Source organism: Apteryx rowi, unplaced genomic scaffold (genome assembly GCF_003343035.1).
Source record: "Apteryx rowi isolate R43461 unplaced genomic scaffold, aptRow1 scaffold_50, whole genome shotgun sequence".
In the NCBI taxonomy this organism is placed as follows: domain Eukaryota; kingdom Metazoa; phylum Chordata; class Aves; order Apterygiformes; family Apterygidae; genus Apteryx; species Apteryx rowi.
Genome location: NW_020450761.1, coordinates 3,186,176 through 3,192,166, shown reverse-complemented (window position 1 = coordinate 3,192,166; position 5,991 = coordinate 3,186,176).

Here is a 5,991-nt window from a genome sequence, read left to right as displayed (position 1 = left end):
CATCTAGATCAGCACTATGGCCCAATTCAAAATCAATTCCCTCGGTCAAGTTCAGAGCACAAACAGCAAGTTAATGATGATAAAGCAATGAACTGACTAGCTGAAAATAGCCTACCACGTTACACTGGATGGACTGCATGATCACCAACATCCACAGCTCTTTCAACTGCTACGAGATACCAACTGCACAAATCAAACAAAATAGTAGTGCTTCATGGAAAGGGTCATTTTATTGTACAAGATTTAAGCAGCCTTTATTATGATTGCTGTGGAGACAGCAAACAGTGGAATTCCTAAAGATGAGATGCTTAACAAGGCTACACAGCATCAAGAATAATTTACAGTAAAAATCAATAAGTGGTGAAATTGCTCTGCTGAGAAATTAAAGTGCCATTATTAGTGCCAGGATCTACATCATGTTGTGGCATATGATAATAATGGGAAATAAGTCAGAATCACTCAGAATTGTTACTACTTTGTTTGCAACACATACTTGTATAGCACTGAGGTGGGCTACGCCTGCAGGCAGGGGGACACCTGCTAACCCAAAGCTAAACTCAGTGAGAGTTACTAGCACAGAGGGAGAACGCAAGGCATCTCAGCGCCCAGCCTTCCCCGCTGACCGGCCAGGGGCACAGAAGCATCTCTTTTCAGGAGAGAGGCATTAGAGGAAAACTAATGGATTGTTCCTCTAAATCAGTATATCCTGGTTCCCACGCAGTTTTCATTTCTGTAAGAACATAGCTTATCAGTTCTCTCTGCTATCATCAAATATCTGCTCTGCAGTGAAACAAGTCCTGGAAAGGGGTAGCTTAAAGGAACCTTGAGATGGTAGCTTGCCCCTTCCACTGCCCGAAGGCAAGACAAAGCATCCTTACATCCTCCATCAGATTTTTGTCCAGCCTGCTCCTAAGTCTCCAGTGAAGGGTATTTCAAAATTTCTCTAGTTATCTTCTTCCAGTGATTATCTATTTTTACAACAAGAAAACAGACCACAGGGAACAGATATCCCACACGTATACAAAACATCAATTTTGAGTTTTGGATGGAAAAAGAGAGAGAAACAGAGAGATTTAGCAGACTGCCTGGGAGGAGGAGGAGACACACACACTCAGAAAAGGTGGTATGAATCTTTTTCAGGCTTGTAGGCTTGGATTCAGGCTTGAATCTGTTACTGACTGACAGCTGACTAAAAGCCCGTGTGATGAAGCCGTGTGGTCTCAATCCACTTCCTAGTGTGTCATTATGATAGAAAGCAATAAACACAGCTGGCCTTATTGCGTAGCAAAGCAGCCAGAGTTTGACTACATACACAGACACTTTTGTGGCAGAGGTCCAATTCACAGGTCAAGGATGATGCTTCTGGGGAAACTTCAGTAGCTTATAAGGAGAGTTAGAAGACAGAAAAATACTCATGTAGATATTTTAAGGTGGGCTAACTGATAAGGTAAGTGCACAAAAAACAAGAATGTATTTATTTTTCCACTTGTTCAAGGTCAAAAATTACTATTAGTCACCTACTAACACTACAGCTTTGCTGTTATGAGTTGAAGGTAAAAGCTTTTTTTTTTTTCTACTCACACTACAGTCCCTCAAAAATAAAAGGGAAGTATTCACAGATTTAAATCATTGTCATTTTGCAGATCTTAGGATTTTTGCATTTTCCTTTAAGTGCCATTTCCTGAGCTAAAGAAACTATGTAAAAATCTCAACTTTCAGTAGAAGAAAGCAAGCTTCCATCTCTCGTTACTACAGAGAAAGTCCTAACAATCTGAACCCAGAAGATACAGAGCCTAAAGTTAATTTTAAAAGATCCTAAATATGGGCTTTTTTAAAAACCCTCATAGGATGAGGTCATGACACCATTTAAGTCAATGTCAGGTTTAGGAGACCTTGGATTTAAGAGACCTCACTCATGATACTTGAATCTTTATAGTTGAAAAGGCTGCTATTTAATATCTGGTACTTGAACTCAACTCTACTTGTAACTAGCTCTCTACCTAAGCATCAAAGGCAATATTTGCAGATCTGGAGGGCCTGAGTTCATAAATATATTGTGTGGGAACTCTAAACACTGATCTTAGAAGTGCTAAACACAAAGAACATCAATGGCAGTCAAAGAAAATTGCAAGCACTTGATATCTCTGAAAAGTAGAGGCTAGCTGTGACACAAAACATAAGATTGTCTTAAAACAGCAACAGTTTACAACTTCAACCAAAGTAATACCAGCCACAGAATGGAAAACAAAAGATTTTACATTATTTATTGCATAGTGCATTTTGAAGTTTTGCAATTAAAACAACTACTGGATTTTACTTTAAAATTATACTGGTAATGGCACTTGTGATGTAAACTTTTTTGAGGAAGACATATGGAACTACTTTATTAAAATACAAATTTTACTGCAAAAATTTTTTTGGAACTTACTTCACTTAAAATGAAAAGTAAAATTCCTGTTTTTATGGCCTTTGGGTGATTGATATTACCTTTACTAGTTAACAATACATTATACAGTAGAAGAAACAATGATTTGATAGTTGAAGTCAAATGGACCTGCTGGGATTTTAGATAATCTTTTTATATTAAGGGGGTATGGCATCATAAAAGCAGGCTTTGAAGTAACGTAAGTGCATCTAATTCATGATAGCCATCAATAGCTGTTCATAGACTGACAGAGACAGGCTCAAGCAAGTTAAGCAATATCATCCACACAGCTAATTAATCACTGTGGAAACTAAAGTACTGAACATCCAGCCACTGCCTGAGATGGAATTGCAGGTACTGCAGGAGAAAAGGCTCACGCAGGCTGGCTTAGGTATCACAGTACACAGCCAGTAAAGCCAAAATCTAGCAGGTGAAGTATATAAACACTCATTCCATTTATGCCTTGCTATTTCACCACTTTCAAGAAAAGATTCCTACTGAAGCTGGAATTTGTGCATTCATTCCTAAGTTTGAAGCCTTGTGTGTTGATACGCAAGCAGAGGGACAGATAGTTGATTTTCTTGGTCAAGAAAAGCGGGGGGGGGGGGGTGTCTTTTCACCCACATGACCATGCCAAGTTTTATGTCCATTGCTAGCCTGGCATCCTGCAGAGAAAAATCTTATGTAGACATTCTGTGTCTATGGATCCCCATTTTATCTACAGTATTTTTTAAGCCATTGGCTGATTTCAACCAAATTCAACAGAAGAGCAGAAGACTAGCTGGTAATTATGTTCCTACTGATTCTGTGAAAACAAGCAAGTCAGGAGAGGCAAAACTGCAATTTGAAATTTTACAGGCCTGCCCCAGTAACTTTAAAAACTTGTCATCCAATTTCAGTAATTGAAGATGGTTGCCCATGTGTCACATCATCAATGCAGCCTGCAGAAAGAGGGCACTAAATGGAAAAATGTAGAGAGTTATATGAAGATAATGGAGAAAAATAAACTTGTTATATTTCAGCTGAAAAGTCAATCAACCTCAAGATATAAGTTCACAGAAAGCTTCATTAACTCTGCTGTTCAGAAAACTCCTTGTTTGCTCAAGCAGATAAAGCATCACTGTTTTAGTCTTTACGAGCAGATGGGGCAGTAAAGGGAGGATGCCTGAAGCTGCAAAGAGGACAATGTACAAGGGGGAGAAGGCAACAAAGCTAAAGAAACACACATACCCCCCCCCCACACACACACCCACCAAAGGCAAACCTGCGCAGCCCTACCTCAGATAACCGAGCTTTTTTTCTTTTTAAACTCCACCTGTGCTTTCCCATGGAACTCCCTGAAACATGCAACAAAGTTAATAAATTTAACACACTACAGATTTTTGGAGGAAAATGCATTAGGACAGGAATCAACCACTACGCTGCCCCTCCAACAAGGTTTACTAGCTGAACTGGCAACAGGCTAAACATTCATATTGCCTCCAACTGGGTTGAGTGAATTCATGTCTGCTCCAAGCAAAGTCACATTATCCCCCAAAATAATTAGTAGTCATACCCTGGCACTGTTCAGAAAGAGATTAGATATTTAAATGGAGAACAATATCCGCACTAGATTACAAATTGTACAAAAACCACTTTGGGACACAAATCAAATGCTAACTGCCTGAAAGTAAGAAGGATTTCTCTCCATGGATAAAATATCCATTACAGTGGTTCTGTACTTCCTCTGCAGCATTGCAATTGGAGACTGCTGGATACACAACACTGGATCACGACCCCACCTCTAATCACCAAATCTCTAGTAAGGATATACATTTAGGAACATCACCAAAGACTAGCAAAACATAAGGCATCACCACATGCTTTGAGAGAAAGACCTACACCACATATGACAAACACTAAGAAGCCAGCAGCAAGCYGAGCACGTCCACCATCGCAGAAGGTACAGCTGGAAAGGGTCTGAACTGCTTCACCTGAAACAGGTTGCAGGGGCAGGGAGGTCAACTATTTTTAAACCATTCCTGATGGATATTTTGCTAGCAGCTTCTCAGGAACCTGTCAGCGGCAACACCCCGATCCCCACACTGTTGAAACGAACAGCCACCTCTTCCTGACTGGACCACATCCACAACCAGCACAGCGAGATCTTGGCTGTATGCAAAGCAAAACTAAGCTGCAGCATCTCCAGGAGGCCACCAAGACTTATTCAAGGGGCAACTGATTCACATCCACACATGTTTTCTTGGGAACCTGAAGCATTCAGAAGCACCACACTTCCACCCAGCGCTCCCTGTGGAAGAAAGTGGAGAAAGACTAGACTGTGTGGACGTCCTCAGAGCACACTCTCCTCCACTGGCCATTCCTGACTGTAACTCCCATTGGCTTTAATAGCATAAAATCAGGACTACATTGCATTTTCCTTTGTCTTGCTCTCAGGGGGAACACATCGGCCCACACACCTTGCATGCATATATTCTCACCTTGCCTGTACAACTCAGAGGCACAATTTGATGTGTAACATGCTGAGCAGCTAAACCCCCGTCATCTAAGCTATCTCACTCAGTATGGGTAGTATCACCTATTAACTTTTTACCAGATTGGGTTTTTAAAGATGTAGATTTGGCTTAAGGCAATGCCTAATCATGGAAGATCAACTGCAACAGTCAAACCTTGCAAAACAAGATGAGTGAATAATTAAACAGAGCAAGCATTTATTAGAGCTGYGTGGCTCAGCATCAGGCTCCTACTAGAAAGCATTAAAAAGGCAAAGACAGATACAGACCCTACCAGTTTAAAAGCCAGTATAGCCTATATCAACTCCACTATGTTGTTATAGAGCCTAGTGCAAGGCACGTGAGAGTGCTCCTACAGCACAAACACATAAATGGACAGGGAGGAACGGAGACTGCCTAGTTCACAGGTTATCTGCTTAAGTCTGCACGCCAAAAGGGGGTCAGGGCGAACGCAGGGACTGCCTGCTGTGTTTGTAAAGCAACTATAATGCACACAGCACCCATAACGGCGCCAATACCCCCCCAAAAAATATATATATCAAATCTAACATTTCCTTTTGTTTAGGCGCTGCTTTACCGGCTGTAAGGCAATCTGATAAAGTGTTTCGCACGCTGAACATCCGCACCGCGCTCCCCAGTCCCATGTGCACGCGTGTTCAGGCCGCAAGGAACACGCTTCAGTAGCGGACTCCGCAGCAACTCGACAACAGCAATATTCCTATGTTCCTAGGATACCTACAGGAAAACACAAAGCTGTGATCCCTCAGCTCGGCTGCAGATACACGCGCACTTAGCAAAGTCTCGCCAAAATCGTTTGAGCCTAAAAAAAAAAAAAAAGAAAAAGAAAAATCTGCAAATTAAATACCCGAATATATATATGCATTTCCCCAACACAGCCGGGAGCCCGCTGTCGTTCCTCCCCACGCTCCCGGCCCAACAGGTAGTGCACACGACGCGCACATAGACAAAAAATAATAATAAGTACTGAAAAACCCCGACTCGCCGCAGAGCCGCCAGCCGCCGCACGCCCCCGTCAGCACCGCAGCGCGCTGC